This window comes from Rattus norvegicus, chromosome 5 (assembly GCF_021556685.1).
Source record: "Rattus norvegicus strain SHRSP/BbbUtx chromosome 5, alternate assembly SHRSP_T2T, whole genome shotgun sequence".
NCBI lineage: Eukaryota > Metazoa > Chordata > Mammalia > Rodentia > Muridae > Rattus > Rattus norvegicus.
In genome coordinates, this window is record NC_141538.1 from 141,917,669 (window position 1) to 141,943,914 (window position 26,246).

At 43.6% G+C, this 26,246-nt stretch overlaps 1 protein-coding gene across 17 annotated transcripts in view; it reads right to left on the reverse strand.

Moving 5' to 3' along the window:
• Macf1 (microtubule-actin crosslinking factor 1) overlaps positions 1 to 26,246 on the reverse strand; it is a 325,822-nt gene that overhangs the window by 276,620 nt on the left and 22,956 nt on the right.

The following is a 26,246-nucleotide window of genomic DNA, read 5'->3' on the forward strand; positions in this document are numbered from 1 at the left end:
TAGACATGTATAACTTTTGTTTCTGAAATAGGGTTTCTTTCCTGGCTTTCCTGGAACTTGCTCTGTAGACCAGACTGCTCTTGAACTCAGAGATCCACCTGCCGCCTCTGGAGTGCTGGGATTAAAGGTGTATGCCACCACTGCCAAGCTACAGCAACCATATTTTTTAAAAGGAAAAAAAGCTAAATATTGGCTCTGTTCCAACATAAGCCTGGCGATGAAAGGGGTGGGGGAGGGAGGGAGGGAGGAAGGAAGGACTCTAGCTAACTAGCTGGTAGAGCACGGGGCACTGGTAATCCTAGACAATCTTGGCCAGTGAACTAGGTGGAGAAAAGGAAAGTAAAAAAGAAAACTTGCATTTTTAAACTTTACTTTTTCTACATAAATGTATTATAGAAGTTTTTTTAATAACAAAACCCTATAGGCTTGTGTCTTTTCCTGTTACATTTTAAGGCATTCTCTTTTAAAGTAGATCACAATCTCCCTCGCACCTGACTAAGGGTTGGTGGCAAAATTTAAACCAGTGGGTAATAAAAAGTGCTAACTGAGGTCACACCCCTTTTTCCACTTACACTCAATAAGCACTCACAAATGTGCACAGACATGTCACTCGCCCGACCCTTTCAATAGGCAAGAGTCCAGAACTAGGAAGAGGTGTTTGTTCTTTAAAAAGAAACTCAGGCCAGACAGTTGTATCCTAGGGAGTGAAGCAAAAGTTTAATAAAATCCAACTGCCCACTCTACCATTAGCAAGGTATAATAACCCTGAGCAAGTGGTCTCGCTGGCTGAGCCTCACTGTCTCTTCTGTATAATGGTGATAATAGGATCTACAAGGAATAGGGACTAGAGAGATGGTTAAGAACCCATACTGTGGGGTTGGGGATTTAGCTCAGTGGTAGAGCGCTTGCCTAGGAAGCGCAAGGCCCTGGGTTTGGTCCCCAGCTCCGAAAAAAAGAACCCCCCCCCCAAAAAAAAAAAAAAAAGAACCCATACTGTTCCTCTACATAACTGTGGTTCAATTCCCAGCACCCACATCACTGGTAACTCCAGCCCCGGAGATCTGATACCTCTTTAGGCCCCGCAACTCATATGCACAGACATATATACATGTGTGCACACACATGATACACACACAATTTCTTAATTAATTGCTTGGTGTGGTGGTGCACACCTTTAGCACTGGGAAGGCAGAGGTAAGTATGTGCTGGGTGATAATAACGCACCATTGAAGTCAACTCTTACGGCATCCCTGCAAGGTATGAACTATTCTTCCCACTCCTAGTGAGGAAATCAATGTTTAGAAAGGCTAAATCAGTTGCCCAAGGTTATATACATAGGAAGAGCTGAGCCAAGGTTCAAACACCTTGTTCTTAATTCTACAAACCTGTTTCGACAAGTAGTTTTGAACCAACCCCCTAGGTATAATTTTCTTCCAAACCTCTGACTGAGACCACTAGATGTTAAATGACTCGCCTAAGAGACCTTCTAAGTAGTACCAACCTGCCATCTAATCCCTATATCTGTGCCCTTAGAGTGATGCAGTACTCAGTCCTCATCAGAAATGTCTTTCTGCAGCGGATGATGGTTCATGAAAGTTCAGACACTGTTAGTAGAGTGCTCAGCCACAAATGGGGCATCTAACATCAATCTCTACCCTCAGAGCTCTGGAACCACTTCAGAAGAGGTGGGAAGAGTGTAAGAGTCAGTGGACAGAGAGACCCAGGACAGTATATGGCCTCTGTGCTCACAAACGCATAGCAGCTATGGTTTTCTGCACAAGGCCTGTACAAGCTCAAGCCAGCCAACGTGCTAGCATGTAAGCGGGGAGGCACTCATGAGCATCCACTCCAGACTTTGGTTTTGGCTCATTGATGGCTTCTGGGAGAGAAAGTCAATTTTCTTTAAGGGTATGATCACTGATAGGTGGACCATGCTCCAGTGAATAGGACAACATCCATATGGACAGCATAAACTGGATTTATGGACTCCAAGTTTATATATATATATATATATATATATATATATATATATATATATATATATATATATATATATATATATGGAATCAAAGTTGGGAGACATAGGGAGATGGGGATGGATCTTGGAGGTCAATATGCTCAAGATACAATGTATAAATGTTTTGAAGAATTAATAAAAATACTATATTAGGGGCTGGAGAGATGGCTCAGTGGTTAAGAGCACTGACTGCTCTTCCAGAGGTCCTGAGTTCAATTCCCAGCAACCACATGGTGGCCCACAACCATCTGTAATGGGATCTGATGCCCTCTTCTGGTGCATCTGAAGACAGCTACAGTGTACTTATATATAATAAATGAATAAATCTTTAAAAAAAAATACTATATTAAAATTTGAGCCAGCATTATAAGCTCACCTTTGATCCTAGTAATCGGGGAAGAAAAGGTGGGTGACTCTCTGTGGGTTTGACACCAGTCTAATCTACACAGTGAAGTTCAGGTCAGCCAGGGCAACATAGTGAGACCCTGTCTCAAAAACACTTCTAATTATTTTATTTTTAGTTATGTATCTGTCTGTATGTTACCTGTGTAACATGAACAGTTTTAAATATTAGATTCAAAACGTTAAGAAGACTTTATAAGATAAAGCAAAGCTGGTGTAATGGCAGACACATCTAATTCCAGCACTCAATGGCAGAGGCAGGATGACCATGACCACAAAATAAGACTGTCACAATAACAAAAGAAAGAAAAAGAGAAAAGATCTTATAAATCTCATATTACTCAAGTTTTTCAATATGAAAACAAGCACCAAGAAGAAAAGCTGGAACCATCATTTTCTGCTTTCTAGTATACCACATAAATTTGAGAGCAATCAAAATACATAAAACTAGATTGCAGATGAACAGTTTACTTCTTGGCCATCTCATTTAATGGCTATGTGAGCATGCTCATAACCTCTTTGCTGTTTTCACTTGTGAAAGCGGAAACAATTCCTAGACAGAATTCATAAAATTCTGAACACATTAATAACTGCTATGTGAGGGGTTGGGAATTTAGCTCAGTGGTAGAGCGCTCACCTAGCAAGCGCAAGGTCCTGGGTTCGGTCCCCAGCTCTGGAAAAAAAATAAATAACTGCTGTGTGTTTTAACTGCAACAGCTGCAACAACCAGCATAAATAATACTAAGGAAGGGCTGAAGAGATGGCTCAGAGGTTAAGAGCAATGACTGCTCTTCAGAACGGACAGGATTCAATTCCCAGCACCAATCTACATGGACGCTCACAGACATTTGTAACATAGTCTCAGGGGATCCGATATCCTCTTCTGACTGCCTCAGGCACTGGACATACATGAGGGCAAAACATCCATACACATAAAGAAAAAACAAATATTTAAAGCTGGGCAGTGGTGGTGCATGCTTTTAATCCTAGCACTCAGGAGGCAGAAGGCAAGTGGATCTCTGAGTTCCAGGCTAGCCTGGTCTACAGAGCAAGTTCTAAGACAGCCAGGGCTACATAGAGAAACCCTGTCTCAAAAGACAAATAAATACAAATATTTTAAAACTAACAATGCCAGTGTAAGAATACATTAGCATGGCTTTATAAGAGAGAAGAGAGGAAGATGTTCTGGTAAGTTTGTCTAATTCTGTTACTAGTATTAGCATTTACTGAGTATTTTATTCTATTAGCACTAGATTTCTGTTACTAAGTCTAAGGCATGTCAATTTCTAAGTTCATCCATATTTCATTTACACTCTTCAATAAACCTGAGAGTAGCATGGCACTTGCCTGCATGCACAGAGCCCTGGACTCCACCCTATAATCAGGGAACAAAGTTAGTAAGTAGGGAAACCAAATTTCAATCCTAGGTCTGCCAGATTCTCAAACTCTTGCACCAAACCATTAATCATAAACTTGGTCTTTCTCCAGCTTTAATGTGCACAGAATCAATCTCTGGAGATTCTTGACAAAATGAAGACAAATTCAACAATCTGCATCCAGACCAAAGAGTCTGCATCTTTAACAAGCTGCCAGGTGTCACAGTGCTGCTGGCCCCTGGCCGCCACTACTTGACCACCAGCCAGAGCCAAACTATTCTGTTTCTATGACCTCTCCTCCTCTTCCTGAATCTCTCCCCACGCCCTGATCTCTGTGATCAGCTAATGAAAATCTCCAAAGATTATGAAAACGGCCTAACCCCACCCCAAGTCTCAGCTCAGGTCTCTGAGCAACACAGGTAATTAGGATCTGCCTACTTACTAATGAAACTGCTAGTTTCAGCTGGGCTCAGTCCTGTCCCACTCTACCTGTTCCACATCCCTGACGGATTTGTTGAGCACTTGGTGCTGAAGAGCGCTACCACACACATTCAGACCTGGCCCTGCACACAGAATGCCATTTCCATAGCTGTTCTGGGTCCTGTTCTAAAAGAAAGTATACAGTTTTTAAGTTATGCATCATGCTGTACCTAAGTGTAGGTCTGTATAGCACAGTCCTAGAGTCTCCTCTCTACAGACCTACTGCTCCATAGGAGTCTCTTAAAACAATTTCTTCAGTAGTTTTCAGGTCAGATTATTTTCCAGTTATCTGACATGAAAATCTAAAAGCAACTCAGACCACGAATCCAAAATTTATGCTGGAATTTACAGTAAAATTGTCCACTGCCAAGTGGGGTAAATCAGATTGGACAGAAAACCCAGTTCAATCATTAACTAGCTGTGAGACCCTCAAGGAAGTTATTTAGGATCTTAAACTTGTTTCCTCAGCTATAAAAACTTACTATGTCATTGGATTGTCACAGGATGTGGTTTGTAATGGTTAAATGATAGAATATCTGTCCTCAGTCAGAATTCAGCACATAATGGCTTCCTACCTTTTCCTTCATCCTTTCCTGCTCATAAGGATATATAGTCATAATGCATATTAATACCAAGTCACAAAAGGAACTGTGATTAGACATAGCCTCATTTAAAAACAATAAATCCACTGGGCCAGGAATATGGGTCATCAGGTCAAAGCATTAGCTGCACAAGCCTGACAGGAGTCCAATACCCAGAACACATGTAAAAAGCCAGATGTAGCGGCACACAACTAGAATCACAGCATCCTAAAGCCAGATGAGAGAGAAAAACAAGATAATCATCCAGAAGCTAGCAGCCCTGCCAGCCTGGAGTATGCAATAAACAGAAACAAAGAAAGAGCCCTTGCCTCAACAAAATGGACTGCAAAACAGTCCTGAAAGCTGTCCTCTGATCTCCACATACCAGCTATACATGCCCACATTCTCTCTCTCTCTCTCTCTCTCTCTCTCTCTCTCTCTCTCTCTCTCTCTCTCTCACACACACACACACACACACACACACACACACGAACATGAACGCTCACATGTGTGCTCGTGCTTGCACTTGTGCAGCGGCAGCGGGAGGGTGTGCATGCGTGTACAGGGGAATAAGTAAATATTTTTTATTTGTTTTTCTTAAGTGTTTTTTTTAAAATGAATTATTTATTTTATTTTAAATATACAAGTACACTGTAGCTGCCTTCAGTAGGCATCGGATCCCATTACAGTTGGTTGTAAGCCACCATGTGGGTGCTGGGAATTGAACTTAGGTCCTTTGGAAGAGGAGTCAGTGCTCTTAATGGCGGAGCCATCTCTCCAGTCCCCTTTTATTTGATTTTTTATTTTTGGTTTTTACAAACTTTATTTTAAGGGTTTATTTAGTAATGTGTGTTTTGTCTGCAAGTATATAAACACATTGCATGCATGCCTGATGCCCTCAGAGGCCAAAAGAGGGTGCTGGATCCCCAGAACTGAAGTCACTCATAGTTGTAAGGCGGCGTGTAGGTGCTGGAAACCTGGGTTCTCAGCAAGAGCAGCTAGTGCTCTTCACTACTGAGCTGTCTCTCCAGCTCCAAATGTGTGTAATATTGTTTAAAAACAACTGAGTATGAAGCACAGATCTGTGATCCCAGACTTGTAAAAAGGTTGGGGCTGGAGGACATTGAGTTGAAGCCAGGCTGGGCTACATAGGGAGACTCTGCGTCAACAAGAGAACTAGTTTAATACTCATGGCCACCTGACCTTGAACAAGTTACTATGCCCTTACACACCTCTGATGAGTAGCAAGAATGAGAATTTACACCTGCTATACCAGACAGGTACTCTTCTAAGAGCTAAGGGATAATTAGAGCTAGTAAACAAATATCTCTACTTTTTTTTTTAGGAAGAATGGTTAACTTTGGTTTTGTTTTGCTTATTTTTTTAATAAGAGCTCCCCACCCCACCTCCATCACCATATAGGGTTTCTCTGTGTAGCCCTGGCTGTCCTGGGACAGTTGCTCTGTAGACCAGGCTGGCCTTGAACTCAGAGACATGTCTGCCTCTGCTTCCCAAGTACTGGGATTAGAAAAGCCTGTGCCACCACACTCAGCTGGAACATTTCTTTCTAAATGGCTCACCAGACACTAGAACTCAGGCTGTGCTGTAAGAACAACGAAACCACACTCCTGAACGTAATCTTAGACAATGCCTGACCTCTGGCCTTCTATGAAACTTTCTTTCTTGCTTCAATGTGGGTTTGTTGCTCAACTCTTAGTCTGACAAAACAATCCATATAAGGTATTACAAAGAATCCTTTTCTGTTGTAGTTTTTATTTAGGTACCAAGATAGAGGCCACAGCTTGAAATTGTGCCAGATGAGTCATTCAAAAAATGTCCCTTCTCCAAGCACCAGATCTCACTTTGTCTTGACTAGTCTGAAGAAGGTGTATTTTCCCTCCCCTGGGCAGCTTTACCCAAGGTGCCCATGGAAGCAACAACCTTTTCTAACTGCTCTGAACAAGGAAGGCGTTGGCCATCTCTGCTTGACCCCCTGCTCTAGAGTAAGAAGCATTTTGGTTTGGGTTTGGGTTTTGTTTTTTACCTTCAGAAGGACACACCAAAGCCTGTGTGGGTCTTCATTACTTTTGTTCCTTTGCTGCTAGTAGGTCCATGAAGCTCCTCCAGATCATCATCATCATCATCATCATCATCATCATCTTCTTCTTCTTCTTCTTCTTCTTCTTCTTCTTCTTCTTCTCCTCCTCCTCCTCCTCCTCCTCCTCCTCCTCCTCCTCCTCTCTCTCTCTCTCTCTCTCTCTCTCTCCCCCCTCCCTCTCCCCTTTCCCCTTCCCTCTCCCCCATACTCCCCCATACCCAAAGTCTTTGTCATCAAAAAATTCTTCTAGTCCTTTCCTTGACAAAACTGTATAAAGTAATTTACACTGAAGAAAAGATGTTACACTTGATGTTGTCTTAAGTAACAAACTAAGAGAAGATCAAGAACAAGGGCCTTGGGATTTATTAGGAAGCAGGCAGCCTTCAGGAACCAGAGAGGCCTCTACAAAAACCCACTAGACTGGCCATAGCCATGTTTGTCAAGTTAATTTTGTTTTGTTATTCCCAAACTGAAATTCCTGGCCTGTCTGTCTGTCCATCCGTCCATCCATCCGTCCATTCATTTATTGTGTTTTGATGCTACGTCTCTCTGTAATCCTAACTGACTTGGAACTATAGGTTTCCTGAAAAGTAAACCAAGCTGGTTTCAAATTTATGGCAATCTTCCGACCTCGGCTTCCCAAGTGCTGGAATTACCAAGGCTAAACCTTATATTGAAACTCTTAAAGTACAATAAAATACACAATCCTCACAATTTCATGTCATTATCCTTAGGCTAACAAAAATTCCTTCTATGATCTAAACTTAGGTTAAAAACCTATTAAAACCTCTAATTAAAAACTGAAGTCCAAAATGATGTCAAATTCAAAACTCTCTAAAAATGTACATGATATCATAAATGAAAATTCTACACTTGACTTCAGCTGAGAAAGTACACAAACAGGGTTCACTAAAATTACTTTAGAGATAAGAATGTAGTTCAGAGGCAGAGTACATGCTTTGCATGCCTAGAGCCTGGCTTCAATCTCCACCGTCAAAATAAAAGAAATCTTAAAACTCAAAAGTTTAGAAATACAGAGTCGGGCAATGATTGCTACAGAGATGACTCAGCAGTTAAAAGCTCTGGCTGCTCTTCTGAAGGACCCAGGTTCAATTCCCAGCTCATGGCAGTTCACAAGTGTCTGTAATTCCAGTTCCAGGGAACCCAACACCCTCACACAAATATACATACACGTAGAACACCAATATACATAAAATAAGTTATTTTTAAAAGAATATCAAAACACTTCTGGTTCCAAGAATTTAGAATAAGCACAGTAATCAAGCTATAGTATATTCTCGTTTTAGACAGGAGGATTTACTTAGTGCAGAAATATTTATGAGAAATCTGTTACAGTATTCATTCATCAACATGTCTGCTCTACCTGTGCATCCTAAATACAATGCTAAGCATAGCTAGATCAGGGAGTCTAGTGTGAAGAGGTGAGCATATAAGCAATCAGATCATTCACAGCCCACAGACAGGAGGAGAGAGAAACATTACCTAACAATGATTGTCTGGTTCCTGGGCTGTTTTAGCTTCTTTATTTCAAAGCAGGTTTAAGTGGCCTAGCTTGGCAGGCCTTGACCTATTACTCCTGGCCCAATTCTCCCAGTAGCTGAGAATATGGCCTGTACTACCCAGGACTAGCTTAGATTGTGCTTAACACAATCTTGCTGACAGGTTAGTTAACAGGTACAAAGGGATTTCAAGAGAGAGAGAAAATGTAAGCAAAACACAGCGACATCCTCCACCCGGGCAAGCTAAGGAAGCTGAACATGCTTTCAGGGTGATAAAGAGAAAAAAAGCAAGGAAAAGGCCAAGAGGCAGAGGCTAGATTACCACAGACTTTGTTGTGGATTTAGTCATTATCATATAGGCAATGGGAACTTGCTGAGGAAGCTTTTGCTTTTGTTTTATACGGGGTATTGAATCTGGAACCTCACATATCTAGGCATTACACTACATCCCAGCCTTTTACATTTCTTCCCCTTTATTTTGTGATAGATCTCACTAAAAGTTGTCCAGGCCAGACTCATTCTGTATCTTTAGGCAAGCCTTAAACTTGAGATCTTCCTGCCTCAGCTTCTTAAGTAACTAAGATTTAGACTATACCATCTCCCCGAGTCCGTTGTAGAACTTTTTAAGCATAAATTAATAAAGCAATATCAATCTACTTGATTAATTTTGTATTCACTCTATTGGTATGACTGGCCTCAGAATTGATACAATACTCTGCTTCAACCTTCCGAGTGCTGGGGGTGCTGCTGTATCTACTTTCATACTTCTAAGGTTTCTTCTCTGATATGAATGTGAAATAGTCAGAGCAGTTAACAGCAACCATGTAGCAGTCCAAGTAAGAGGTAAGAGGCTTTGGACTCCTGTTACAGTAGGGCTGAGGAGATGACAGGGGGAAAGAAGCATAGGAAATAGACTCAACAAAGTTGTTAAAGAATTGACTATCTGGGAAGCTGCAGGACAGGGCGGAGATGCATGAAGCCTGGTATGGACTGCTCAATGGACAGCAAAGGCATTCACTGAGGTGGAGAATACAGAAGCAGGGGCTCTGGGAGCAGAGAGAGGGCAACATTTAGACATGTAGAGTTTAGGAGAACTTGTAGAGTTCTTATAGAGAACATATAGAGTCTGAAGAACAATCACAGGGGAAATGTGAAAGTTGCTAAAAAGTTGCTAGATATACTAAGAAACTTAAGAACCATCACAATTTACAAAGTGGCTCAATTCAAGAAATATATCATTTAAAGGCCTTCGAAGTCATCACAATTAGGCTGGAAAGTTCAGACAAACATATACAGAGTTAAGTAACAAAAATGCAAGAACTGGGGTAAGTAAGGCGGTTTGTGCTGCAAGAATGAAGTACAAGAAAAACGCTTGTTACATTTAAAGGCCAAATCAAAGCACTGCTTACCTCCCAGTCTCTGCAGCTTCCCCCCACCCCCAGCTGGGGACCGAACCCAGGGCCTTGCGCTTCCTAGGCAAGCGCTCTACCACTGAGCTAAATCCCCAACCCCGTCTCTGCAGCTTTTATTGAACTTGCTTAATCATCACCAGCCCATTTGTTGAAGATACTCCACCATCTCATTTTGTTTGTTTTGATTTGACATTTATGTATACATGGGTGTTTTGCCTGCATACATGTATATGCACCGATTACATGCAGTGCCTGTAGAAGTCATCAGAGTTGGGCTGGAGGTGGCTCAGTGGTTAAGAGCACTGACTGCTCTTCCAGAGGTCATGAGTTCAATTCCCAGCAACCACATGGTGGCTCACAACCATCTGTAATGAGATCTGGTGCCCTCTTCTGGCCTGCAGCCACATACGCAGGCAGAACGCTGTACATAAAATAAATACATAAATTTGAGACTGGAAAGATGATTGTGTGCTGGGAATCTCTGAAAGAGCAGTCAGGGCTCTTATAAGTACACTGTAGCTGTTTTCAGACACACCAGAAGAGTGCATCAGATCTCATTACGGATGGTTATGAGCCACCATGTGGTTGCTGGGATTTGAACTCAGGACCCCTGGAAAAGCAGTCAGTGCTCCTAACCACTGAGCCATCTCTCCAGCCCGCAGTCAGGGCTCTTAACCGCTGAACTACCTCTCCAGTCCCAGGTACCATAGCATCTTTAAAGTCAGAAAACAAACAAGATGTAATTAAGGAAAAGAAGCTGAGTAGTGGTGCTACACACCTTTGATTCTAGTGCTCTGGAGGCAGAGGCAGGCAGATCTCTGTGAGTTTGAGGCCAGCCTAGTCTACAGAATGAGTTCCAGGACAGCCACGGATACACAGGAAAACTCTGCAAGGTGGGGTGTGAGTGGGGGAAGGGGGTTAGCAAAAAGAATGCTGGCACTTGTTTTGCTCTTACCATATGTAAACAGAGACAACAACACAAACTACTTTTACTCTCTGCCCTTATGAGTCCCCTTAGTTCTGTTCCTATGTCTGTCTTCTCTAACACAGAACCTGAGCTACAGCTGTACCAGAACTGGCCTCATATCCCTTCACAAAGACCAATTCACGCCTGGGCTCAGACTGTTTCTTCTATCACCTTATCCTTTCCTAGAAGCCTGTAGAATAATCCAGGAGAGAAGGCCTGAGAGATGGGAACTTGCTGTCCTTCTAATTCTTCCAAAAGAAAGCTGGAGAAATGTAGGGAAATTCCAGCCCCTGGGATCTCCTTATTCTTCCTAATAAAGGCAGTATTGCATGAATTTTATCATTACATAATAATAGTTCCAATAAACAATAGTAAATCATCTTCTGACACATACAGGGATCTCAAATCACCCCCAACTAACCTAGTCTAGTTCCTGTTTCCTTTTTTTTAGACTTATATTTATTTATATGGGGCAGAAGTCACAGCACACACGTGAGAGTCAGAGCACAGCTAATAGCAGTCCGCTTCCTCCTTTAACCATGGGTTCTTGAGTCAAGCTCAGGGGATCAGGCTTTGACAAGTGCCCTTACCACTGAGCCTTCTCACTGGCCTAGTCCTTGTTTACTACTTGTAAGAATACCCAGCAAAGACTGAATCTGCTATTTTCTTGGAGGGGTGGCATGGGCCAACCTTCTTCTGGACCAATGCTGACATCCATACTCATGATGAGGTAGCCTTCAATCATCCTCAGCTGGGGGTGTTTGTGAGCACACAAGTGTTTGTACTAGGTCTAGGATGATGGTCCTCATATTACAAACACAATTATACCAAAGAAGCCAAGCACTCCAGGTGTTCTCCCTGCTGGAAACTGGATCCTACCTCTGCAGCCACAGATCACTGGAGAGTAAGAGTCTCATTGGGATCCTGCCCTAGCAATACAGAAGGAAATATGGCTAAACCTAAAAGGACAGTAGAGAGGGTCATGGGCTGGATAGAAGATGCTCTTGTCTCTGTATGTCTCCCTGATTAATTCTGGGGGTTTGCTGTCTTAGATTTGTCTTTGTGTTTATGTGTACCTATTCATATGAAAATGTGCACATGCGTGTGAGTATGTGTATATGTTTGTGTCTTCTCAATCACACTCCACCTTACTTTTTGAAATAAGACCTCTCTCTCACTAGTCAGGAGTTCACTGACTCAGCTAGACTGGCTGGCCAACAAGCACTAGGAGTCTTTTTTTCTCTCCTCCCAGTGCTGAGTTACAGGAGTACTGCCACAGAGCCTGACTTTTACATACATGGTGGAGAGTAAACTTAGGTCCTTGTGTTTGTCTTTTTTTTTTTTTGGTTCTTTTTTTCGGAGCTGGGGACCGAACCCAGGGCCTTGCGCTTCCTAGGTAAGCGCTCTACCACTGAGCTAAATCCCCAGCCCCGTGTTTGTCTTTTTGAGGTGTTGTGGGCTCACTCTTTACTGACTGGACCATCGCCCTAAATCCCTATTATCTGTTTTTAAGACACCTACTATAATAAATGAGGGGTAACTATCATATGCTTACCAACTTACATAGTAATCGCTTCTGTCACAGGTAACATCAATTGTATACTATACACCCCTTGAAGGCAGAGAAAGGGTTTATGAACCTTACTATTCAGGGTGATATACTAACTTACATCTGAGAAGCTCTTAATAGAGTTTTCTTTGCTGACTGTGATAACAAGAAGTCTGGAGGAATCTGTTTATTTTAGGTAGCGTATCTCAGTGTAGAGCTTCTGCAGCGACACTGAGACCAGAGACAAAGGACACAGGCGCACACACACCTCTTCTGGGCCAGAAAACCAACAGGATAAGCCAAACTGGGGACTGAAACAAGATTAAAGATTCTGTATATTAGTGGAGACATTACCTTCCACACCCAGGAGTGACTCACATCAACTCTATCTGATGCAGAGTCCACATTTACAAAATAAGGTGCAGAAAATAAGCAACGCCATGGAGAGCACACAATTAACACCAGAGTCGTGAGATGTGCCAGAAGGGGCTGAGACCTAAATGAATTCTGGAGTAGACCTACAATAAAACATCAGGAAATACCCTCTATACCAGGTTAAAAGGGGGGGAAAATGCAAGGAGGGAACAGGGAACCTGATACCTCTTTTGGACGTAAAGGTCAGAAGACTGAAGGACATCGTCAGAACCTGAAAGGCAGTGGTTCTCCTGAACCGGCTAAGGTATGGCAGAGCTCTGAGTCACGCTCACTGCCAGCCTGCCAAACCAAACAAGAAGGAAGCTGTACCTTCCACAATGGCCTCTGTCCAGTCTCGCAGAGAACCCAGGTCTTCAAGAACCTAGTGCAAATGGATGGGATGTGCTAGCCTTCCTAGAAGGCCCCACAACATGGGCAGTGAGGCTAGCTGACAAGGCTTTTGTGGAAGCTAGACCTGGAGGTTTCTGTACTAGAAGTGAGCAGGATTAAAGCCCGAAGGGGAGAAGGGCTGCCCCTCGCTGTGTCTGGGGCGGGGACTACAGCTCAGTGACATAGGTTCAGGGGTAAGGGCTCACTGAGCACTTACACAGGCTGTGGGTTGAGCTCCCAGCACCTCAGAAAGACAAACAAAAGCCCCTATCCACCAAATTGATTCATACAGAAAAGAAATGGTTTCTTCCAGCACTCTGTTGGTATAAAATACAAAAATCACATATATAGCTCCAGAAAGAGCAAACTGTTTTTGCTCCAGGTACAAAATACAAGCTAACCAGAAAGCTAGGTGCTAAGGTATTTTTTTTAGACAAGATCTCTTTATTCGTTCATTTATCCATGCATCAAACACATCCTCGAGGGTAGAAGAGATGGCTCAGCAGTTAAGAGTATGTAGTCCTTAACTCCAGTTCTAAGAAATCTGATTCCCTGTTCTGGATTTAGTGGGCACCTGCATTCCTGTGCACATACCTACACATACTTTAAAAAAAATATGCTAGAAATCTCTCTGATCCTGGTTCAGTCTACTTGTCTCCCTCAGTATCTTGGACAGGTTACAGAATGCTTCTGCAACTGGAGAAAAGGTGTCTATGTGTGTGTGACGGGGAGTGGGGGGTGAGGGGTGGGGGCACACAGAGGTGGAGAAGGATATATATCATCCCAATACCCTTCTCTCTTCCTGATTCTTGGTATAGATGGCTTCAGATCCCTCTTCTCAGAAAGCAGTAGAAAATTCCTAAAGTTTTACCCCTCTTACCAACCAGTTCAATCACCTGCTTTCTTACCGCCACTTGATTTTCTAAAACTGTGTGTGTGTGTGTGTGTGCGCCCACACACGTGCACATATCAGATTTATTTGTTTTGTTTTGTTCACTAGATCCTATCCTATGCTCCAAACATGTCTCCTTTCTTTCAATTGTATTAAGTCTCTCTTTCTCTACAGTATATGGGCATTCTCATGTCTCACTGATGACGACAACATTACAATAGAGAAAGCTAGGCAAAGCTGGACATGGTAACAAAATCCTTTAATCTCAGCACTTGGGAGACAGAAGCAGGTGGATCTCTTGAGTTAGAGGCCAGCCTGGTCTACAGAGTGACTTCAGAACAGCTAGGACTACAGAGAAACCCTGCTTCATGGTGTGGGGGCTGGGGGTGATCATGTTCACATTTATAATCCCAGTATTCTGAAACAAGAGAACCACAGGATCAAGGCCAGCCTGGGCTACAGAAACCCTTACTAGAAAGTAAATAAACAAATAGCTCTCTACCTTACATCCACTTCTTTAAAGACCACTTCCCCCTAGTTGCTTCAAATCCCAGTTTTTAAAATGTCTGAGTAAGAGTGACCTGAATATTACACACCTACAACTCACTTCTGGCTTAATCTCTATATAATCTGACACTGAGACACGCCCTCCACACCACATCCTCCTAGAAACTTCTCTTTGGTTCCTCCTAATTCTCTAGTCTCTCCCTTTTCCAAGACAATTTCTTCCTAAGAACCATCTACCTCTGCTCCAGAAAACATCCTCCTTACAGAGGGAGTTTTCGTCTCCAACTCTTCCACTGTATACCCACTCCTTGGGTAACCTCTCTCCCTATGCCAGTAGCTTTGATTAAGTTGATCCAGTACCTGCCTCATCTACAGTTCTACAGTCCACATTTTAGACCAACATTGCCTACTGGCTGCATCAAGGTCACCAGCCCTCACAAACCATGAACTCAACTCACCCCCACAGAACCAGAATCTTCTCCTGAACCTTTACAGCCACCATTTAACCACAACCGACCCCTCCCCTTATACTCCCAATCTTAGTTTGTAACAACACCCACCCAGATATCCAAGCCAGAACCCGCAAGTCAGCTTAGGTTCTTCTCTTTCCCCACTACAGACCACATCCAGTTAGTCATTGAGCACACGGGCCCGACCCTGAGTGCTCCTGACTTGCCTCTGCTACATTAGTATTTGCATGGCCCACTCTCTGCCTCCATTATTGTGACAGACTCCTAACTGGCTTGTCCCTATTACAACTCTATTCCAATCTACCTTCATACTGCTGCCAGAAAGGAAGTGTCCCTAAAATGTAGACCTAATCATAATCCTTGCCTAAAAACCTCAATGCTCCAACAAGCCTTTACAGGATAGCATACAAAGCTAGACATTTTGGCCCACCCACGTTTTCCTTCTCACTCTTCCCCTACATCCTATACTCCATCCCACCCACATTCTTTCTCCCACTGAACTCTTTCATCCCCCTTGCTATGCATGCCGCCCAAAATGCCCTTAACCCAGCCTTTTTGTCTAAAGAGACAATACCCAGCTTACTGTCCCCCAGGTGGCTTCTCTCCCTTCTTACCTTGGCTACACAGGGTGCCATGATGCCACACATCAGCATTTATTTCTATGGCAACACTCCCTGTAACGGGTGCTAACTGTCATCCTACCAATGCCCCTACACACACACACACACACACACACACACACACACACACACACACACACACTCAACTGTCAGATCACAGAAGTGCAAGGACAATGACCTTTGTTTCCTCAGCACTTCACCTACCCCTGCTTCAGAAGACAGGCCAGTAGATGTAACACATAAGTCCTTCAAATCAGAGTGGAACTAAAAGCTGCCACGATAACTCATGCACTCAGAAGGCTGAAGCAAGAACACAGCCACAAGCTCCAGGCCAACCTGAGCTGCATAGTGAATGGCAGGCCAGTATGAGCCACACAGCTACAATGTGAGACCCTGTCTCAAAGAAAAAAAAAAAAGCTAAAGAGAAGGTTTCACTAAAAATGTAGTGGATTCTTACATAGTTCTTGCCAGATATTTATTGTTAAAATCATTACAAAAAAGGTTGTTCAGAGAACAGGTAGCCTAGAATCCTAGTTTTCTATTGCTATAATAAAAAATCATGACCAAAAGCAACTTTGGGAAGGAAAGGGTTTATTTGGCTAACAGGCCCCATCAAATAAACATAGTCTACCAACACACCAATACAGTTCATTGTCAAATGAAGCCAAGACAGGAACCTGGAGGCAGAAACTGAGGCAGAGGACATGGAAGAAGTCTGCTTATCGGCTTGCTCAGCTTTCTTTCCTATACAATTCTGTGCTGGCCCTGTCTTCAGTGGACTGAGCTCTCCCATGTCAATCATTAATAAAGAAATAGCCCAAGAGCAAGCCTATAGACCAATCTGAACGAGGCATTGTCTCACCCAGTTTTCCTCTTCCCAGGAGGCTCTACCTTCGGTCAATCAGAAAGGAAGGAAGGAAGGAAGGAAGGAAGGAAGGAAGGAAGGAAGGAAGGAAGGAAGAAAGAAAGAAAGAAAGAAAGAAAGAAAGAAAGAAAGAAAGAAAGAGGGCTGGAGAGATGGCTCAGTGGTTAAGAGCACTGACTGTGCTTCCAGAGGTCCTGAGTTCAATTCCCAGCAACCACATGGTGGCTCACAACCATCTGTAATGGGATCCGATGCCCTCTTCTGGTGTGTCTGAAGTCAGCGACAGTGTACTCATATACATTAAATAAATAAATCTTTTAAAAAAAAGAAAGAAAGAAAGAAAGGAAGGGAAGGGAAGAAAAAGAGAGAGAGAGAGAGAGAGAGAGAGAGAGAGAGAGAGAGAGAGAGAAAGGAAAGAAAGGAGGGAGGGAGAAAGGGAGGAGGGGAAGGAGAAAGAAGAAAAAGAAAAAGGGAAAAAAGAGAAAAGAATCAAAATAACTAGGTATCATGAGACACAAGCATTTGCTAATTTAAATGAAAAGAAGAGGTAAATAGGCCTTTGAGTGACAGGTTCAAACACACAGGCCTATCTTACAAATTCAGGAGTCAAATCCTACATGATGCTTATAGAGAAAGGGGAGGTTCTTTCTAAAGAAGTTCTAGGGTAAGGACTAATTCTTATTTCTTTTCTCTTTTTAAAAGATGTGTTTGGGTAGTTTGCCTGTATGTATGTATGTATGTCTGTGTACACTTGTGTGCCTAGTGCCTGAGGAGTCCAGAAAAGAGCCAGAGCCCCTGGAACTAGAATTACAGATGGTTGTGAGTCATGTGAGTGCTGGGTATAGAATATGGGTCTTACCATAGTTTTCTTAATGCTAAACCATCTCTCCACACCTAATCCTTAGTTTTGAAGGCAAAACCTTATAGGAAACCATTAGCAACATTAGTATCTAAATTTAAAGTCAGGGAAGAAGGTATGGCATCCTGGCTAAGAGTGCCTGCCACTCTTGCAAAGGACCTGAGTTCAGTTCCCAGCATCTATGTCAGATGGCTCATAAATCTCTATAACTCCAGCTCCAAGTGATCCAAAATTCTGATCTCCATGAGAACCCAAATGTACACATCCACAGCATAAGCACACATACATAATTAAAAATAATAAAAAATTAAATCTTTTTGGGGTTGGGGGTTTAGTTCAGCGGTAGAGTGCTTGCCTAGCATGCGTAAGGCCCTGGGTTTGGTCCCCAGCTCCGAAAAAAAGAAAAAAGAAAAAAAAAATCTTTTTTTTAAAATCCTTAAATGTAGTCAGTATACCTGCCCCAAAGTTCTCTGATAATGTCTGTTTTCTCTCTCTCTCTCTCCTCCCTCTCTCTCTCTCTCTCTCTCTCTCTCTCTCTCTCTCTCTCTCTCTCTCTCTCTCTAGGGAGCTTGTCTGAGACAGTTTCTCTATGTAGCCTTAGCTGGCCTAGAACTCACTATGCAGACCAGGCTGACCTTGAATTCACAGAGAACTCACAGAAATCCACCTGTCTCTGGCTCCCTAAAACTGGAATTCAAGGCATGGTCTAATCCCCCACCCCAAGACTTACTTTTATTTTGTATGAATGTGTGAGAATGTGTAGTGTGAGACACCACACACAGGCCTAGAGTCTTTGTTTCAGATCTCCTAGAACTGGAATTGCAGGTGGTTGTGAACAATCTCACAATCTCTCCAGGCTCTCTATCACCTCTTAATCTAGTTTCATGATTCAACTGCAATGTCAACCTCTAGACTTTAGAATCTAGAGTGCCTGGTTCCTAGAGTAGTGTCTCGCCCTCCTCACTCCTGCCCCGCATGTGAAACACAGGCTTTTGCATTCACATTTAAAGGTTTACCTATTTCTTTGTCTGTCTGTCTGTCTCTCTCTCTTTCTCTCTCTCTGCATGCTCCTGTGTGTGTGTGCTCAGGCACACACACACACACACACACACACACACACACACGAATGTTATGCATTCGTGTTTATGTATTCAAAATGTATATGTACGTGTGCATACACGTGTGTGCTTGTGGAAGACTGACAGCAGGTATCTTCTTCAATCACTCTCCACCCTATTCACTGAGACATGGTCTTTCACTGAGCCACCATCACAGCCTAGTCTACTCCTCAGAACGACAGGCAACCCGTACACATTCCTGTACTGTGAGGATTTGAAGCTCATCGAGTACTTTATCCACAGAACCTCTGTTCACTTCTCTGCTTAGTTGTTTGTTAGTTATGTTTGTTTGTTTGGGGGTTTTCATTTGGTTGGTTCCATATTGGTTTAGTCTGGTCTGATTTGGTCTAAGGACAGGGTATCATGTACCCAAAGCTGGCCTGGAACTCACTCCGTCATTAAGGATGACTTAAATCCCCTTCTTACAATTCCTGAGAGCTGAAACTGCAGGCATTCAACACATCACTCAGTTTATGAAGGCTTCCGGGTGCTAGGAGACAAGTGAAAGAGCAGCCTTACTTTGGGATGTTATGACAAGCTCTCCACCTGACCTAGGGAGATCTGGACTTAGTCACCTAGTTCAGTTTGTCCTCAAACTAGAGTGACTCCTGCCTCAGCCCTCTAATGCTGATTTTATGAACTTAAACCACCACACCAAAATTTTATTTTCTTGTCTTTTCTTTCTTTCTTTCTCTCCTCCTCCCCTTCCCCCTCCTTCAGACAGAGTCTTAGGAGCTGGAGAGATGGCTCAGCTGATGAGATGACTCAGCAGTTAAGAACACTGGCTGCCCTTCCAGGGGACCTGGGTTCAATTCCCAGCAACCACATAGCAGCTCATACTGTTGCAACTTCTGTTCCTGGGGATCCAACACCCTCACACAGACAGACATGCAATCAAAACAGCAATGTACATTAAAAATAAAAAATAAAACAATAAACAGAGTCTTCCCAGGCTAGCCTCAAAGCCCTCCCTCCTCACCCACCACCAGGCCCCGGGCTACTCCTACTCTTAACCTCTTTCTTTCCATGCATCTAAGTGTGCCTCCATCTCCCGATACCACTTGCTCCATCCAACACAGACTCTCTTGTAGGCACTAAGAAAGCATCACGCACAGTGGGCTTATTCATTGCTGTTGATTGACGAAAAAGCACAGCCAAAGAAAATTACTTCCTATGGCTCAATCAACCTTCTCCTTCAGATTGAAAACTCTCAGAACTCCAAAAGGCAATTCAAACAAGCTTATTTTCTGCGTCAACACAAAGCAACCATGTTTATCTCTCTGAGCAAAAATTACTAAATACTAAATACTAAAACTGTATTATAGCAAGATGGAACCCAGTAATACAGCTAGCAAAGCCCTGCCCAAAGATGATGACTGACCAATTAATGAGCTTGTCTTAGGTTACTTGCCAAATTATCCCTGATAATTGGAACAACCCTGATGATTGACACATGGTCATACAAAACAAAGCAATTTTGAAAAGAAAAAGAAATATGCATCTTATATGCTGCAGAGAGATTTACACTGTAACAAAATTTTATACAGCCAGAAGGTCAGAAGGGACTGACCACAAAACTTTGTCCTGAGCTCTCTATCTGTTGCTACACACACACACACACACACACATACACCCTCCATATGTACATGTGCCCATATATTATAATTTTCTTCATTAAATATTAGATATATTGCTTCTGTAAGATGAGCTTTTTTTCATGTGTATATGTATGTGGTATGTGTGTATGTATGTTCACACACATGTGGACAAACCTGTGTACATGTACATGTAGAGAACTGAGGCTGACACTGGAAGTCCTCTTTAATCACTCTGCAGGGTACTCACTGAGGCAGGGTCTCAGTTGAACCCAGAGCTCACCGATAAGACTAATCTACATAGCAGATTGCTCCAGGAATCATCTGTCTCTACCTCTGGCTGAGGCAGAAAGATAGAGCACTAAAGGCCAGACTGAGACTATAACTTAAAAATAAATAAATAAATAAACAAATAAATAAATAAATAAATAAATAAATATTAAATAAATAATAAAGTCTTAAAAGGCTGGAGTATAGGTCAAGGGTATAAGACTTGAGGGCTGGAGAGATGGCTCAGTAGTTAGGAGCACTGACTGCTCTTCCAGAGGTCCTGAGTTCAATTCCCAGCAACCACATGGTGGCTCACAACCATCCCTAATGGGATCCTATGCCCTCTTCTGGTGTGTCTGAAGACAGCTTCAGCATATTCATCATCATATATATATGTAAAAAGTTTAAAAAGTTAAAAAAAAAAACTTGCTTGGTACACAGAGGTCCTAGGTTTGATCCCTGTACACTTCTGTTCCCTGGTCCACATTCTTTTTTTTTTTTTTTTTTTTTTTTTCCGGAGCTGGGGACCGAACCCAGGGCCTTGCGCTTCCTAGGCAAGCGCTCTACCACTGAGCTAAATCCCCAACCCCCGTGGTCCACATTCTTAAGTGTTCTTTCCAGCAAAACCTCTAAGACCTGGCACTGAAAACTTGTAAGGTAACAACAGACCATGGCTAGTGGCTCTCCCTGGCCTGTGTTACATCACTTGTCAAGCTAGCTCAAGACCAAGGGAGTAGTTCTCATGAGCACTGCTAGCACATGCACACATTTATTATTTCAACAGCATGGTGTGGCCAAAGCCTTTGATTTCCCAGCAGATGGACTTGACTCACTCTCAACTAACAGTGTCCAGAAGCAGCAACTGCTCGATTGTTCTGTCTAGAAGCGATCCACTCCAACCCCAGGACTATGTTCTGAAAGGGACTTAAGTACTGAGTTTACATTTTTATTTGTTTTGGAGACAGGGTTTCTTTGTTTAGCCCTGGCTGTCCTAGACTTCCTTTGTAGACCAGGCTGGCCTTGAACTCAGAGATTCACCTGCCTCTGCCTCCCAAATGTGTGCTGGAATTAAACTCCTATGCCACCACACTAGGCCAAACTGAGTTTATTTTTAACCAAGGAGCATTACTTGAGTAAGAAATTCCAAATCCTCTGTCTACCCTCTCCACTGTGTTAGCCAAGTCATATATTTTGCAATACATTGCTTTGTATAAAACTCTCATAGACTTACGTACCACAAAGTTCAAACTTCCCCATAACTAGGGTGGAAGGGTGGGGAGTGGGGGGGAGACACGTCTCTTTAATACTAGCATTTGGGAGGCAAGGGCAGGTAGATCTCTGTGACTCTAAGCCCAGCCTGGTCTATATAATGAGCTCCAGGCCAGAGAGGGCTACATAGCAAAACTCTGTCTCAATCGAAAAAAAGGAAAAAAAAAACTTCCACAGTCCAGAACCATAGAGCTGTGAGGCACTTCAGTGTGTACCTGTGGTTCAGAAGCTAAAAGCCAGCAATGGCACTAACAACTGCATTCTACTAACATTTTCACAACTAACCCAAGTCAGTGCTCTGACGGTAAGGCCTCCTCTGTGATGCTGGAAAACCCTCATCCAGAGCTCTGAAACCTGTGCTTGGCCCTGTGTCTGAACTTACCAGTCCTAGTAATCCTAAATGTACAGGGTATGGTTATAAAGTTCAAATAAGAGGAATACGAAATGGCTTTGAAAATGTAAGTTATGTCCATGAAAATTGTTGAAAACAGTGATATCATAGTGTATGCCAACAGCCCGTCTATATTCTCATGGATACCAAAAAATCACTGATTGATTTCAACAGATAAAAATCTACAGATCAAAGTGAGTCTGCAGTGCTTCTATCTAGGGGGTGCAGCAGAACCTGGAATCAAAGTTTTTATATTACTACCAAATCATCTTGTCCAGAATGTGTGTATGTGTGTGTGTGTGTGTGTGTGTGTTTACGTGAGCATGTATCGTACACCTAAGTCTCTGTGCAGCTACTTTCTGTGGTATGCTGAAATCAATCCTAACTAGTTGCGGTCACCTCCTGCGCCTGGTAAAGTCATCTAACAAGAACTCCAAGTCAACCCTGAAGTCTGTAAATACCACGCAACTGACATGTGAAATCATGTTGAAGCCCAGGTTTCTTTCTAGCCCAGGTTGGCACATGAGACTTTAATCTTCACATTTTCGTGAAAAGACCAAATTCAGTTCTGAACTGGCATAGGTGTACTATCCTGTCATCGTAGCGCTGTGAACAGACAGGAGATGTGGGAGCTGAAAGCCAGCTTCAGCTACAGACCCAGCCTAGGCTGAGAACTGGTCTTTAAATTAACTTATCTCTTTTTTTAATCTTTAGTTTAAGATTTATTTTATTTATATGAGTTCACTGTAGCTGTCTTCAGACACACTAGAAGAGGGCATCTGATCCCATTACAGATGGTTGTGAACTACCATGTGGTTGCTGGGAATTGAACTCAGGACCCCTGGAAGAACAGAGGGTGCTCTGAGCCATCTCTCTGGCCCTAAATTAACTAATCTTAAAATTAAAAGCTGGTATGCTGATACCAGGGTTACACAGTAAGACCCTGAACAAACACAAGGACAAAGCCTGAACCTCGCAGTAAGCTAGCTCACAGAGGCTGTCTTTGTCCCCACAGCACTTGTCAGGTCCCATAACTGTTTGTGTATTTCTTCGCCTTGCTAGATGTGAATAACCAGGGCAGGAACCAGACCTCATTCATAAGCCTAGTGTCTCCAGTGCCCAACACTATCACCAGCAATGAGATTTAATAGTCATATGTTGAGGGATGGAGGGGGGTTCTCTTGGTTGCTGCCCACTCTGAAATGTTAGCATCTGGTTATCTAATGCTCCTTGTTTACCAGCCAGTTCTCTGAAACAGCCTTGGGGATACTTGGGAAATGAAGGAGAGCATTTATGTCCATGCTGAATCTTCTATCCCTGCCAAAACCATGTTCGCTACCAACACACAGGGTAATAGTTGCCAAGCAGTTCTGGAAAATCCTGACAACCATTCCTAATAAAGGTGCTTTATAGACAGCTCCGCTCAGTTCACACTGCAACTGCATTATTTGTCATTTTAGTCTCTTCTAGAAGCAATTTATATAGCTGAGAACCACAGCCCTCCCTCTCAACATCAAAACCCCACTTTATTTTACATAATAATTCTTCACATTATTACAGCAAGGATGCAGCTAACTCAGGCCTGCCAATGAGGCCAACGGTAATATAAAATCCCCATAGCTCTCCAAACCACACACACACACACACACACACACACACACACACACACACACACACAAAATGAAGCGAACAGTAATATAAAATCCCCATAGCTCTCCAAAACCACACACACACACACACACACACACACACACACACACACACAATGAAGCCAACAGTAATATAAAATCCCCATAGCTCTCCAACCCCCCCCCCCCCACACACACACAGAGGTTTTTTGAGACAGGGTTTCTCTGTATAGTCCTGGCTGTTCTAGAACTTGATTTGTGAGTTCTCCCCCTACCTCTGCCTCCCAAGTACTGAGATTTAAGGCATTTGCCACCACCTGGCAACTTTTTTTTTTTTTAATTTTGAAACATGGTCTCACTACATAATAGCCTTTGGCTAGCCTCCAACTCAAAGATCTGTTTGCCTCTGCCTCCCACGTACTGGAATTAAAGGCATGTGTGCATGCTAAATGTTTTCAAGATTATTTGTTTATGTGTATGTGTGTGCCTCCATGAATTCATGTGTGCCATATTTGTGCCTGGTACACAATGACACCAAGAGAGGTTTGTCAGATCCCCTGGAAGTGAAGTCACAAGAGATGATAAGCTGCCACACTGCTGCTTGGAACTGGACCCTGCTCCTCGGCAAGAGAAGCACAAGCTCTTATCTGTTGAGCCATCTCTCCCACCACAGAGTCGGTTTTTGTTTTTAAGGACTGATAGGATAGGAATGGAGAGACTGCTCAGCAGTTAAGAAGAGCACCTGTCGCTCTTGCGAGGTCCTAGGTTTGATTCCTAACAACTATGTGGAGACTCCTAATGACCCAGAAATGCAGTCCCAACAGGGGAGCCAACACCCTCTTCTGACCTCCTCCAGCACCAGGTACACATGTGGTGTACACAGCCATACATGTAAGCAAAAAACTCAGGCAAAAATAAATAAATTAAATTAAAAATAAATAAATAAAAATAAAGTGTCTTTAAGAAATAAACAGGCTTGTGTCTGAGAAGAATCAAATTCCTACACACTGGATCAAAGTCCATCAGAGTAAAGCCAAACTGAGTGAGATGTCTGAAAAGTCTGAGCCGTGCTAACCCATCCAGGAACAAGCCCTACTTCCTCTTTGCCATAACAGGGAGCCCAACTTCCTTTCAGCTAGAAGCCATCAGCAACTTGACCCTGGGAGGTACTGAGATTTCTTCCTATTTGTGTTTTAATTCTACTGGTTGAAAGCAGTCAAAGCCAGTGACAGCCCCAGCGTATCCTCCCTCGGAGGAGTGCAAAGCAAAAGCCTGCAAAGGAAACTTAATGGAACCATTCAGCGAGCAGCAGTTTTTCAATGAAGTTTAGCCGCACAACCTAACCTCTTTGTGCACTGCAATAATCCCCATTTCTTAAGAGAAGTGGGGGAGCTGACAGAAACTCCCTGCAGGCAGGAAAACTGGACAACTTACAGGAGCTGATACAGCAAAAATCAAATAGAATCCCTAGTGGGTCTTTTACCATTTCATCTGATTTCCCCCCATGCTGCACTCCCAAGTAGAGTTCTAATGGGGGACAGGGGGAGTGGCGGGGGGAGGGGAGAGGCGGAGGGGGGGCCTTACAGCTTTGTCTTTAGTTTCCCTTCACTGGGTAGGTGTGGTAAATAAGTATGCTGGCGTCAGTCATACGGGTTGAAGATTTCTCTCCTTCACATGGAAAGAAAGGCAAGGCTAGTCACTAGAGACCAGCTTTGGCGGGGGAGGGGTGGCTGTGAAGTTTCTGGGAAAATCAACATCTCCAAAGAGAGTGCAGTCCAGAGCACACTGAATATAAATCAAAGCTGGGGCTCCAGGGCCACGCACCCCTGCCTTCCACTCGGGGCGGTTAAGGAAAGGCAGTCCGCAGCCCTGCTGGCCTGTCAAAACTTTCTCTGCGTGCACTCAGCGGAGATTAGACATTAACTCGCTGAACTGCTTCGCAAGACAGCCTCCAGGGGCTGAAATCCGAGCTCCGAGACCAATCTTTATTTCTGAGAGGAAAAAAAAAAATAATAATGCTAACTAGACCCCTGCCTCAACCAGGCAGGCCCAGGCATTAAGGAGGGTGGCCTGGGGGTGGGGAGGCCTCCCCACAGAAATCTGCACACTCACCGGCCACGCCGCCCACCCGACCCCCACGACCCCCTGGGTGCTCGCCATCCTAGGCTCCCTCTCGACAACTCTTGATAGTCAAAGAGACAAAAGCGGGCGGGCGACCCCCGGAGATCCACCGCAGGGAAGCTCGCCCCGGGAAACCGAATGAGAGCGTCTCCCTCGAGCCCAACTCCTCCTCCACCAGAGTCCCAGAGCAGGCGGTCTCCCGAGCCAGCTCCACGTCTCTCCTCCTTCGGATCCGGCCAGATAATAGAGCAAACAGTGTGACTGGAGATATGAGAGCGCCGAGCGCCGGCCGGGGAGCGGGGCTCCGAGGCTTATCTCAACTCTACCAGAAGCCGGCGGCCGCAGCTCCTAGCCCAGCCCCGCGCCGGTGGACGCGCCCCCCGCCCGCCTCCCCACCTGCACCGGGCCGAGCCGCTCCGGCTCCCGCCAGCGCCG